The sequence below is a fragment of the Pipistrellus hanaki genome (assembly GCF_964339955.1).
Source record: "Pipistrellus hanaki genome assembly, chromosome: 11".
Lineage (NCBI taxonomy): Eukaryota > Metazoa > Chordata > Mammalia > Chiroptera > Vespertilionidae > Pipistrellus > Pipistrellus hanaki.
The window spans coordinates 64211660-64226292 of record NC_140513.1 but is presented as its reverse complement, the minus strand read 5'-3'; positions in this window follow the sequence as shown (position 1 = coordinate 64226292).

Sequence of the window (14633 nt, the reverse complement as noted above, 5' to 3'; positions counted from 1 at the left end):
TCCTTTATAATAAAAGGGTAATATGCACATTGACCCTAATGGTGGAACAACTAGAACGTTTGCTCAACCAGTCACTATGGAGCGCACTGACTACCTCTTAGTCCCTTTCCCTGGATGGCAGGCTTCCATCGCCAGATGGTGAACAGAAGACCAGGTGTGAGTGGCAGGGGATGCAGTGGTGCCAGGCCAAGGCCCCAGGCCCCACGGGTCTCCCCACACACAGAGAACAACCCATAGTGAGGGTGGGGCCGGCAAGCTGGCAGGAATGGCCAACCTCTTGGCCCCTTCCCCTGGCCATCAGTCTCCAATTGACCAATGGCAAAAGGGGAACCGGGGTTGGGTGGTGGTGGTGGGGGTTGGGATGTGGGCTGGCTGCTGGTAGCCGGGGAAATGGGCCTGATTGCAGGCCAGGCTTTGGGACTGTACTCCTGCATGAATTTTGTTCACCCAGCCTCTAGCACATAATAATTCATGAGATTTAGGGAGGGTACAGCTGTGTCTGTCTAGATACCTATGGATAACTGTTACAGGTTCTGGAGAAGTTTTCACATGTGAAGAATGTTCAATTATGCTCCTCACTTTTGGAGTAATCATGCTTAGCCTACAATACTTTAAGAGTGATAAGGAAAGCCGTAACTGTGTTTGCTCAGTGGGTAGAGCATCAGCCTGTAGACTGAAGGGTCCCAGGTTCGATTCCGGTCAAGGGCATGTATCTTGGTTGCAGGCACATCCCCAGTGGGGGGGGGGGGGGGGTGCAGGAGGCAGCTGATCAATGTTCCTCTCTCATCAATGTTTTTAACCCTCTATCCTTCTCTCTTCCTTTCTGTAAAAATCAATAAAATATATTTTTAAAAAAGTGATAAGGAAAAATGACACCACACCTGGAAGAGGAAGAGGGCAAGCTGAGTGTCCTGTGCTGGGCTTCTGTCACTCAGCATCATGATGTCAAGGTTTATCCACAAGTAACAAGTGTGCATACTTCATTTTTGCAGCAGCATCATTAATTAAAATAAAGACTCATAATCTAATCTGAGGATGCTGGTCCTTGATTAGTTGCTGGAACTAAAGGGAGTTTCCTTCTTCGCACTTCCAGCTCACCATCCAAAGAGAGTTAACAACAAAAGTGCAAAATTCCTTTCTATTCCTTTTAAATCAAATCACAGGTGAAACTAATTTTACTGCAATTTCGTTCCTAACACAGGACTTTTAAAAATAAAGTGTAGAGGTAGCTTCACAAGAAAAAACAAGATTGCATCATATTCATTTGTGGCCTTGTCTGATGATGCTAAAAAGAGTAGGAATAGAAAAAGACTGTAGCGTATTCAAAATGCTTATTTTTGGATTAGTTGAGATTGCTGACTTAGGAAATGTGAATTGGACATGTTGGAATAAGTGAACATTTTGTCATATTCAAACGGGAGCTATAAAAACCAAAAGGAAAAGTTTCCATTAAGTGTTCAACGTTAAATAACAAAAGGTCAAATAATACATTGGGTATGATCCTAACTTTGAAAAAATAAAATGGTACTTTTACAAACATATCTAATGTGTGTGTGAGTGTGTGTGTGTGAGAGAGAATACACTGTCTGGCCAGATTATTATGACCTCTGAGCACATAATAATTTGGCCACTCAATGTATATCCTATATAATAAAAGGCTATATGCAAATTGTCCCCTCGACCAGGAGTTAACCAGCAGGCAGGCTGGCCAACCACCCATGTCCCATCCCCCTGGCCAGGCTGGCTGTACCCCACCCATGCACAAATTCATGCACCAGGCCTCTAATATATATATACTGAGTGGTAAGATTATTATGCGTTCAGAGATCACCATAATCTGACCACTCAGTGTATATGTGTGTGTGTGTGTATATATATATATATATATATATATATATATATATATACACAAACAGACATTAATTTATTTCCTCTGGGAAGTAAGATAATACTTATAAATTATGATGGATGACCTCATGATTTATTTTAGGTATAAATGTATTATTTCAATTTATCTTTTAAAAACTCCTTTGTTTGTCACCAGGGAAAAAAGTATATGCAATAAACTTGTGCTTTCACTTAAAACATTATACCAAAACTTATGATATGGTCTTTACTTGGAAATGTAGTAAGTAGCAAAAAGAATTTCCAAGGAGAAACATCATTATTCAAATGAAATATTAAATTGTATCAGCATACCCCTATACTGTGGTGATGGTGTTGGGTGAAAATATGTGTAGGTTTCTGGGAAAACAATTTGATATTAGGTATTAAGAACTTAAACTTTTAAAAATGATTCTACTTCTTTTGGGGGAGAATAAATAGAAAGTACCCCCAAAGCATGAAACTAGCTGGCAGGGATTCTAGCATTCCAATTCAGGGTGTACCCGATACAGATTCATTAATATTCATTACAACCAACCACTGTAAATAATCTACATTTCCTTTAGGCAGATGGTTAAATAAATTCTAGTTAAGTTCCCACAATGCCTTTTAAGCCAGTATTTATTGACACAGGAACTTGGTGATGAAATTACAATTTAGTTTTTTAACAGACTTGCAAATGACATTCACAGAATATCATCTGTCTTGTAAATATACATTTTTATACAGAAAAATATGAAAAAAAATACCTTATAATCATACTAGCTTTTATCTCCAGGTGAGGATAAGTTATATATGGATATTTTAAATAGATAAGTAACCTTTAATTAGAGAAAATGAGATTGTGCTTCTTTGGTAATCAAAAACAAAATCAGAAAATAATGCTTTTTAAAAAATAAATAAATTTAAAGTAGATACATTCCTATAGGATTTATTTTCGATTCATAGAGATTAATGAGTTCTTGAAGGTGTTTATTGGCCTTAAGTTGCTTGCTTTGATGAAGTTCTCCAAGATAAATCTATTTCTATACTTATCAAGGAGATAAATGCCATGACTGGTAATATTTATGTAGAAAAATAACTTTTATTTAGTATTTAGCAAAGAGGAGCTATTTCTCCTTATCCGCAAAGACGAAGACAGTAAATCTCCAGTGTTTTACAGCTGTCAGATCAATGCCACACATTTCTCCATCAAAGAACACACCAGACTGTGAGGATGTATAATCCCTGCAAATCTCCCATAGAAACGTGCCAATAGCTTCACCCACAAAATGAGACGAAGATGCATCATCATGAGTGATGAGAAGAGGGAGGTGCTATGTCAATGGAATAACGTTTTTAGAATTTCCACTGAGTGAAATAGAGATGTCAGGATAGATGCTTTTACTGACATTCACAAAAATATATAGTCTTGTGTGTTGCTTATATATTGTTTTATTATATCAATTCCTTTAAACCCACTCATATAACCAGAAACTATACTCATTCATAATTCCCGTGTGCCAGGCACTGTCCTAAACCTTGGAAATGCAAATTTAATAGGTTCCAGAGAAACTCACAGCCAACGAGAACTTTTCTCACCTACGTTCAAAAGTATTTGAAGCAATTACAGAAAAACACACACAAGGCAATTATAAGTCCTCCGGCTGCTTTTGTTCCCAGGAAGCAATTAGATATCATAAGTTCACCGCAACCTGAGTCGTGTCCTGTTCTTTCTCCTCGGGTCTAATCGGGCACCTTGACAGAAATAGCTCTGTGGGCACAAGACAATAAGTGAGGTAAACTCCATTTGGTGGCTGGCATGTGAGGCAGGTAATTCCCGCTGGAAGCATCCAATTATCAAAATGCCCATCACCCCAAAAGCAGCAATGTCTCAGAAAGTGTTCCTGGCACCGGTCCTGTGAGACATGAGGATGTTCTAACACAGAGCACAATGCCTGTCACAGGGCAAGGGTTTGATAATGACATTCTAAAACCATGCCAGAATCAATTTATTATACCATGTGGTTCGAACTTGAAAATTCTGAAAGACAGACACGTGCACTAGGAAAGAGAGGTTCCAGACATCTATGCTTCCCTCAGCAAGACACAAGAGCCATGCAAGGGCCACTGCCTTTACCAAATCCATGTTTCTATGGTGGTTGAAATGTATTACATCCCAGCTTTCAGACCTGATCATCATCAACCACATTTTGTTTCCAGAAACAATATTAAGATTTGTATTGCTAAAGTTGCCACTTGTAGCTTGAGTCAAATTTTATGAAAGGCTTAAATGTCTTTATTTTGACTTTTTCATGTTTCCTTAATGTTTTGGAGAGTTTCTTTTCGCTCATAGCATCAAAGTCTGAACAACAATTTTTCTAAAGAGCAATGCCTCAGGACCGGTTGTTACAGCAACTATCTATTATATTTGGCTTCACTTAATTGTTTGCAAAATTAGCTTTTTAAAGTACCATTTAATTCCCTTTCCAGTCTCACTTCTCAAGAAGGTAATTAATGAACTAACTATAATTAAACATGAAAGACAAAGTGCAGGGAACTTTTAAATTAAATCATCATCGACCCTTTTCTCTATCAATGGGGACTCGGGTACTGCAGGGCATTGAATTCATTAGAGAGCTCTGCATGCCTCCTAGCGCCGCCCCTCCCCCTCCGGTCACCGCTTGTGGTTATGAATCTAATTTATTAGTGTAAACAACAGGTCCCATCTGAGTTAATTTCTCAACCCCGTGGGCTACCAAAAATGTATTTTAAAATATTCTAGGAACAGCAAAATAATATGATCTGCCAAATCCCTATGACATAAGTGATCTATGACCTTGACGCTTGAGGCCTTGTGGGGAAATGTGTCCTGAGGCTGTTGATAGATATCCATTTAATACTCTAGGTGGCTACAGCCCATATGCCATATGACTTGAAGAAATACAAGTTATTTCTCTCCAGAAAAATATCTCTGAATCCTCCTTCTGAAGGTTATGGATACATAAAATGTAAAATATGTCCATTACCTTGAGTGTGTTTATGGTTTCACAAGTGTACACGTAGGTTCAAACTTATTACATTGTACACATCCACTATGTGTAGCTTGTTGTTGTTTTGTGAAAAACCTCACTTGAGAATATGTTCATTGATTTTTATTTTTTTAAAATATGTTTTTATTGATTTTTCAGAGAGGAAGGGAAAGGGATAGAGAGCCAGAAACATTGATGAGAGAGATACATCGACCAGCTGCCTCCTGCATACACCCCCCACCGGGGATGTGCCTGAAACCAATGTACATGCCCTTGACTGAAATAGAACCTGGGACTTTTCAGTCCCCAGATGACGCTCTATCCACTGAGCCAAACCGGTTTCGGTTGTTCATTGATTTTTAAAGAGAGGGAAAGGAAAGAGAGAAACACCGATGTGAAAGCGAAACATCAATCAATTACACACCCAATAAGGTATCAAACACACAACCTAGGTATGTGTCCTTACTGGGTATCGACCTTCCAGTGCATTGGACAACACTCTAACCAACTGAGCCACCCCATCCAGGGCCAGGCAGTTTTTTGTATATCATTCATCCCTTGATGAAGCTGTTCTTAAAAAACAGAATTCATAACCTGGGTGCATTGCATTTCTTTTACTTTGCAAGCATCACCACAATTTTAGCAACTTAAAACAAAACTCACTTATTGGCTCAGTTCTGTGGGGTGCACATTGGGTGTGCTGTGCCTGGATTTCCCGCTCAAATCCTCACAAGGCTGAAACCGAGGTGTCAGTAGGTTTTGTCCTGGTCTGGATCCCGAGGTTCTATTCCACGCATGTATGAATGAGTCACAACTCAGCTCCTTGCCCATGTAAGACTGAGGTTTCTCTTTCTTTGATGCCTGTCAGCTGGAAGCTTAAAAACAATCACTGCACCAAGGTGAACAGGAGCTTAATTCTCTCCTTCTAAAAGCCTCGTGGTGCTGGGAATTCCACATGACTCTTCATATGTCCCTGTAGCTTCTTTTGACGGTTGTATCGATAGCTTATATCCATGAGGCTGTATTTCAACACCGTATGCCCCGCGTTTGGTGAGATCTTAGCATTGTTCAGTGTGGCCCTTGTCATTCACTAGGCGCCTTCAGAAGAGCAGATGGCAGCATGGCCATGGAGTCCTGCGCCCTGATCCTCTCATCTCTTGCTTTCCTATCCAGTGGCTCCTGCATAACCCTTCCGGGTTCTTGGCGCTTCCTCCCATTCTGACTGAGGAGCATCACTTTGGAGTTTCTCTGAGGTGCTGCCACCACCCTTCCCCCTCCCCCCACATTCCAATGCTTACTAATTCATTGTCAACAGCCCCTCTGGAATTTACACAGCACTGTGAGTGCCCGAAGCAAAAGGAAAAGGAATTCACTTCCATCTTCATTCTTTACCAGCTTGTAGTGACTCCTGATACAAGGTAGGGGAGGGTGGGGGTAAGGGGGAGAGATCAACCAAAGGACTTGTGTGCATGAATATAAGCCTAATCAGTGGCCATGGACAAAGCGGGTGTGTGTGTGTGTGTGTGTGTGTGTGTGTGTGTGTGTGTGGCATACGTGGGCAGGGGTTTGGGATGGGAATGGGGATGAGGACAATTATGTGATACCATAATCAATAAAGAAATAAAAAAAGAAACTCTCCAGCTTTTCAGACAAACTGAACGTTATTCATTATGTATTGCACTACCCGGTTACACATTCCCAAAGCGCTTTCAGAAACATAGGCCGTTTACATGCTATTTCAATGAATCCTGAGCACTCGTCTATGATAGGAGAACATGTTTGGAACCAATGCAGAGAAGAATGTTCATGATGCTTAACTGCCCCTATTCTTTGAAGTGAGTAATTGGCTTTTTATTATTCTGGCATGCAATCATAATTTTCATTTTTGTATTTGCGTTATAGTTCTGTTTTCTTCTACCAAGAGTAGCAGCTGACAATAATATTTTGTTGTTTTGATGATAACTTCTAATGAGGTATTGGAATTAGCACTTTACAGATAATATCTCATGTACTTCTGATAAAAAGCATAATCAAGCAGGGATTTTTTACTTATGAGGGGACTCTGAGACACAGAGAGCCTAAGTAACCATGTACAGTTTATGGAAATACTAAGTTGTAAAGAAAAAGATGAGCCAATTATGTCTGAAATCAGAAACTGGTCTCTGTAGAAACACTCCATGAAATATTCTAATAGATTTTTTTTTTTTTTTTTTTTTTGCCTGGAAGCATACAGAATTGGATTAAAATTTCATTTCCTTCACTTACTAATTTTGTGTCTAGGTCTACTGCAGTTACCCTTTAATCCTCTGTTTCCTTATCTCTCAATGAAAAAATAAGACATTTCATGACAGGTACATTGCTTTTATTTCATATGATACATGCAATCAGTTAAGTGGGACTGTGTGGATTTCTGTTTTGAGACGGATGCTGTTGCCATTCCAATGGGAAACTATTGTGATAGATTAGTGATGGTCAATGGAGACAATTAAATAGAGTCATCATGGGCACTACATATTTGCTATCCCTAGTCTAGTGCATAATGGAACTGGGAGATAAGAGATAAGGCTTTCTATCTCTTATTGTCAGGTTTTCTTATTCCGTGCATACATATTTAAAATACAATTCATCATTTAAACTTCCTCTATTTGTCAAACATTGTTAACCACTATGTGAAAAAAGATAAAGCATGATCACTGGGTTTTAAAAATTCATATAAAGTCTACTGGGATAGAACAAGAGAGAAAAATAATCAGGTAAGGGCTAACTTTTGTTGGGAAATAGTACCATAAAAATGCAAAAATTCTCAAGTCATTATCTTAATCAGACTCATTGGTTGTGTCTTAAGTCTAGAACTTTTGTGGAAATTAAGAGGTAAAATGTCAGAATCAGTAAAGCATAACCTGACAAGGAAAAATTAATTTGCTTTCCTCTCAACCTTGTCAGCACATGTAACCTCTTTACTGTTGGCATAGTCACCCTTAATGTTGGCATTGGCCTCCTCTCCCCTTATTGATTCTCCCAGCTGTCCTTATCCCAAAGTGAGTCCGGTGGTCCTACAGGGAAATCCCCCTAGAGAAAGAGTCAGACCAAAACATTCCTGAATCAACATTTGTGGGCGATTTCATTCATCTCCAGGTCCAGACTAGGCCTAAATTAGGCCTCACGGTGAAGCAGTCTTTGACTGGATCCTCTTTGTGTACAGGTCAGGCTGTGTGCACAAGTGAAACCGGGCGGAAGCAAAGCTACATTTCCAAGCATCCTTCAGAGGTGCTCTCAGGTAGTGGGGATGTCTACCCAGTGCATCACACCCTGCTGCGGCTGAGAACCAGCTGACCTTCCTTTTCTAAGATGTCATTTTTCAAGTGACATTCAGCTCAGGGGTGAATGGAACAGGTCACATTCCAGACTTCAAATAGGTTAGGAAAGGAGGGTAATGTCTTTTCTTCAGATCGGGATTTTGTTTCCAAAGACCAGTTGGTCCCTAGAAGGCCTTGAATATGTGTAGCAGTTTAACCCAACTGCAGGTTCATAGGGAGATAAGTTAGCATCCACCACAATAAGGGGCCCCTGTTGCAGTTACTAGTTTCAGCTCTCCACCTGGGAGCTAGATGAGATGAGTTGGCTTTTGAAGGTAGAAAATGCATGTGTGTATGTGTGTGTTTTACACATTCTTCACCTAACAGCTCACTTTGTGCTTGGGTATCTTGCTTCCTGGCAGTTTAGCAGATTCTATTATACTTCAAATTTTAATTGGAAAATGATGATTATAACTCTGGCTTTTATCTTCATTAATTATAAAAACAGACATTGAGTTCCTTTGCAGCATTTCTAATTTTTGTGAATGACTATATTCATTTTTTAAATGATTTGCCCTATTTATGCATTTCCTTTTTTTTTTTCCAGAGTAGTATTGAATCTCTTTCAGAGATTCTGTTTTTTATTACTATGACTAAATAATACCACATGTTCATTCAAAAACTTGAAAAAGAAGCTAGATTGGATCTCTTTGAAATAACCATCTTGTTATTAATAAAATACTATCTTGTTAACTTTTGTCTTTTCCTTGAGTGTAACATGAAAGTATCAAAATCTTCACTTTAGAAATGTTATAAAATAATTTGATTACTCACAAGCAGATATATATCAACAGTCTGGCTAGCCTTAGCATGACTTTGCCTAACTTTAGGCTCTAATGAAATTGCTGCAATTAAAAAAGTTTATCCATCAAATATTTATGCACAGAAATCTATGTGCCAGTTTCTAAGTGTTAGGGATACTGTATAAAACACACACACACACACACACACACACACACACACACACACACACTGTTTAGGAACAGCCTGTATTAGGTTTTTATTGTTGCTATAGCAAATTACCACCAACTTAGTGTTTGTTTTTGTTTGTTTTTTAAACAAAACATATTTATTATCTCATTTTTTCAGGGGGCAGGACACAGAGCTGTTCATTTGGTTCTCTAGTTAGAGTTTTTCAAGGCCAAAATCAAGGTTTCAGCAAGAGTTCATTCCTTTTTGGAGACTCTGAGGGAGCATCTGCTTCCAAGCTCACTCATCCTGTTGACAGAATTCAGTTCCAAGTTCCTCTGCTTCATCTCTGTCTCCTTAACCTTCCTCTTCTATGTTTAAGGGCTCATGTGATTACATCAACACACCAGAAAACCCAGGATAATTTTATTTAGAGGTCAACTGATTATGAACCTTAATCTCACCTGCAAAATCCCTTCACAGCAGAATCTATCTTAGTGTTGGATCAAAGAACCAGGATATCAGAATCCTGGGGGGACAGCAGAACATAAGGCACTGCTTATGTTCTCTGTGACATTTTTGAAGTTTTGTTTTGAGACAATAGTTTGATCCATAGCATATCAAAATTCACTTAACAATGAAAAATTTTGCAGTGTTATTGGTATATTTTTTAAAGTCATCTGCATCAACACAGAGGAACTCTATGTTTACCTATAAGTATACCAATAATGGAATTGTCAAAATAAACTCATTTTTTAATTTTATTTTATCAAGTTCTCAGTAATAGTGAACAACAATGGCATGGAATCCACCTGAGTAAAAATGAAAAGATAATGAATGAGTAACAGGAATACAGATCAGGTATACATTCATATGTGACTGGGCCTTGCTGTGCTAAGAGGAATTTTCTTTGAATTTGACTGAAGAATACTTGGATAATGAAAAAATATGTACTCTGAGCCATTAAATATATTTGGCCCAACCTCCCAGATATTCCTGAACTTAAGTATTTTATATGATGGCCACTTCTTCATGTAGAAGGGTGTTGTCCCAGGCCTGCTGAGAATGATCTCAAAACGTTCAAAACTCAGTATGTGTTGTCATATGAGGTTTTCTTGATAAGTCACATTCTCATTTGTCTTTCTATATCTTAATTTTAAGAGGTGGTGGCAGGGTGATGGTGGTAATTAAGGCAATGAGAATGAAAGAAGAAGTAGGATACTTATAGTATATGTCTATGCATTATAATATGTGTATAAAAGAATATTAAATATTAGAAGTGGAAAATGAAAAACATTTTGGGAAAAACACATAATTATAATGGAAAATTACTAGAGTAGTACCATTCTAGTGGTTCAAATAAGTGTGATTACATTTTTTAAAATTTATGTTAGCTTTTATAGAAAATAATCGCATATATTTTGTAGATCATAAAATAGTAGTACTTGCTCTTGTGCTAAGGAAAAATATGTTTGCTAAATATAATCTCCTTTAAAGTATATTCTTAGCCTTGTGAATATTTTTTTTTCTTCTTTCAAAATTTATTAATGATATTTTGAGATAAAAATAGGTGTCACGTGTTCATAAAACTTCTTACTCTTACTGAAGATTGACAATAATGGCATTGGTATTGTGAAGAATCCTTCAAATTTACTAGTCTGCAGGGGGAAAAAGTTAAATAATTAAAACTTAGAATGCCTTTTTTTAAAATTACACAGAAAATGCTTGAGAGATAGAAGTGTATGTGTGTGTATGTGTGTGTGTGTGTGTGTGTGTGTGTTGTTATGAATGTGTGGTAGATAAATCTAATATTTGAAATCAAGTTTTTGAAAAAAATATTTTTTAAATTTATTTCAAAGAGAAAGGGACAGGGAAAGGGAGAGAAACACAATGATGAGAGAGAATTACTGATTGGCTGTCTCCTGCATGCTCCATGCTGGGGACTGAGCCCACAACTCAGGCAAGGGCCCTGACTGGGAATTGAACCATGACCTCCTCATTCATAGGTCAACTCTCAACCACTGAGCAATGCTTGCCAGGTTCAAGTTCTTTTACATATTCAACATTTAAAATAAGTTATTGAGTATCTACAATGTGCTAAGTACATAGGTTAAAGGGGACATACTTTTGAAAGAGAGTGACATGATTCCCAACCCTTGAGAATTAAAATTTAATTAGGAAAAAATGGTTGAAAATAAAAGCATGGATAAAGACCTCTATATGAAAGTTTATAAAATGAGCATTAGACTAATCAATCTAAATTTTAGAAGCAAATAAAAAATAACATAATAGAATTTCACAATGTTTTTCCTCTTTATTTACATTATTAGTTTGCTTTTTTATTTTTCTTTATATATAAGAAAATATCCCAACATTTGCTACAGTAGTTTCTTCATAAAGAGAATACACCCAATAAATCAGTTTATAGGTGGCCTTCAATTATTTTAATCAAGGTGATTATTTTAATTGATTTTTGAGCAAATGTGAAATGATCATGGAAACCAACAAGGGCCAGTGCCCATTACTGACCCTTCTTTTGGCATTTGAAGATAATAAGGGGAATATAAAAGCCACTGACTCCTTACAGTCAATTTAAATATCTTTCCAATTCTGTTTTTTATGCTTATCCAGTCTCTGTAATGAATAGAACTTCTAATGGAAATAATGTGAATTAGTACAGAGACTGGGATTGAATTACATCACTGAATATCCCATTGAAGAGCTTTCTAAGGAAATGAGAAAAAGTGACACAGCATAATTAGAATGTCATTGGTACTCCCATACTGAAATTCTCAGGATGACTTCAGTTTATTTTCACACACCCCCAGGTCATCAAGGAAAAATGGCCCCCACCTGGAGGTGGGTTGAGGGCAGTTGAAAAACCCAAGTAAATGTAGAAGGGTAGCTACTTACCTTCCTACTGAAGTATTATCTGTATTATTTAATGTAGAACTATAGATAACAGAATTATATATAAATTAAGCCTAATATGCAAGTTGTCCCTTCAGATGCTCATTGACCAGGAGTTTGACTGACCGGGAGTTAGACTACTTGCAATGATGTGTGCTGACCACCAGGGGGCGGTGCGGAACATGGTGGGCATTGGCAACGTGGCACTGGCAGTGGGCTGCAGTGGTGGTGCTGCCAGCCATGATGAGCTCAGATGAGAGCGGGACCATGGTGGGATGGTGGAGAAGGTGAGTGGGCGATGCCAGGCCAAGGTGGGTGCAAATGAGGGCCCGATCACCCTGCAGATGGCAACCAGTGACAGCAGCGGGGGTGGGGAGGGAGTGGGAGTGGGTAGCACCAGGCAAAGGTGGGGTACCAGGCGGGATTGCAGGGCTGTGAGGCTGGGGTGCAAGCTAGGGCCCAATCTCTACAGGCCACCCTGAGGGACCCACCCATGCACAAATTTTGTGCACCAGGCCTCTAGTTATAAGAAAAGTGAGGACCAATTGTCTATTTAAATCTTTTGTCCTGTTCTTTAGAGGGACAGTCATTCTAAATTTTCCAGCCCCATTTGCTGTTGAAATGGCCATATATCTAAGGTCTCATCGGTGGGTCTGAGGGCTCGTGGTATAAACCTCTTTCCTACATAGATCACAAAACACTGACAAAATTTTCCTCATGCTTTTCTCTCTAACAACTGGATACAGATGGAGATCAAGCCAAGGAGATGGCACAGCCAGAGATAAAGGGACCTGGATCCCTGGGTTTATTCAGGGAGGAAGGCCACCCTTTAGAGAATACACACACATTTTAGAATCTATTTATTATCAATTAAAAATTACCATATTGCCCTCATTCCAGAAAATAGACATATCTTTTGGAAAGGTTAATACTTACTATTATTTTTGATACATTCTGTGACTCAACTCATAAGATCAGTAATAATAAAAACAGCTAAAAGTGGAAAGGAAATTTTTATTTAGTTAAATTTAAATTTGTCCTATTTGTAACATTCACAGTGGTTCCAATATTTTTAAAAAAGAATCAATTTAAATGGTTAGGATTAATTTAATGTGATGTTTATTCATTCTTTTTCTGTTTTTAGGCAGATAACATTGAACATTTTACCTGTTAATTAATTTATTTTAAAGAGATACTTTATTAAGTGATAGAAATACAGAGTGACCAGGGCAGGCAAAGCCATGCCTTCAGGAGGTCTGCAACCCTGGAGAAGACAAATATTAAATAAGTTATTGCTATTTGATCTACCAGAAACAATGTACAAAGAATGGTTAGGTTTCTGAAACTTGTCTTCTCTCATCACCAAAATAAAACTATAGATTCCACAAAATAGAAAGTAATACATATTACCTAATCAATGATTACAATTCATTCATAAGCGAGGGAACTGAGGCTTAAGAAAGTACTGGTTATTCCACATTCTCTTTTATCTGGGTCAGGGTGTATAAGAGAGGCAACTGATGGATATTTTTCACCTCAGTGTTCCCCCCCCCCCCCCCATTCCTACCTCTCTCTTTAAAATAAAGGAAAACATATCTTTGTCTTAGCCAATTTGGCTCAGTGGATAGAGCATCAGCCCTGCAGACTGATGGGTCCTGGGTTCAATTTCGGTCAAGGGCACATGCCCATGTTTCTGGCTTGATCCCAGTGTAGAACATGCAGGAAACAACCAATCAGTGATTCTCTTTCATCATTGATATATCTCTCTCTTCCTTTCCCTTCCACTCTGAAATCAATAAACATATATCTAAAACACACATACACACACACACACACACACACACACATGCACACGCAAAAACATATCCTTGGGTGAGGATTAGAAATGAAGATAAAAAAGATAACCTTTTTCAGGATATGTTGATCACCAATGGATAGAAAAGCAAAGACTATTTAGGAGAAGATGCACATGGATTAAGGTCAGGTGTACATTAAAATGCCATGTTCAGGAAACTTTGAGAAGATAGGTATGGATGGAGCTTAGAATTCTTATAGATGAATTGTTGCTAGTGGTAAGAATGAAGAAAAAGCCTGGCAATATAGAGTACTCCAATTGTAGAAGGCATATTACGTTGTAGGAGATTGGGTGCCATTTTGCCTACAGTAGTAGAGATCCATGCTTTTACACACTGTTCCCATGGAGAGATTTTCCATTCAGAAAGTTTACTCGGGCATCAGAACACAAATTAGAATTTGTAGATAAGGTCTACAGTCTGTGGAACTATTTGAAATCTCTTCTCAAAACTTCAGATGAGATATAGTGAGGGTAGAAACAGTGGCTATGGAGAGGGAGCGTGGATTAGATGCCGAAGAGGGAACTTAAAGACCTTCCTTGTTTTTCATGGAGAGAGGAGGAGAGGAGGTGGTTCAGGATGAATCACAGGTTTCTGATTAAGGTTATAGGGTGAGTGCTAAGCCAGTACAAGAAATATAGAATGAGCCATGTGTTTGGACAAACGAAGAATTCGTTAGGTTTGATATATATTGCACTTGATATTCCTGC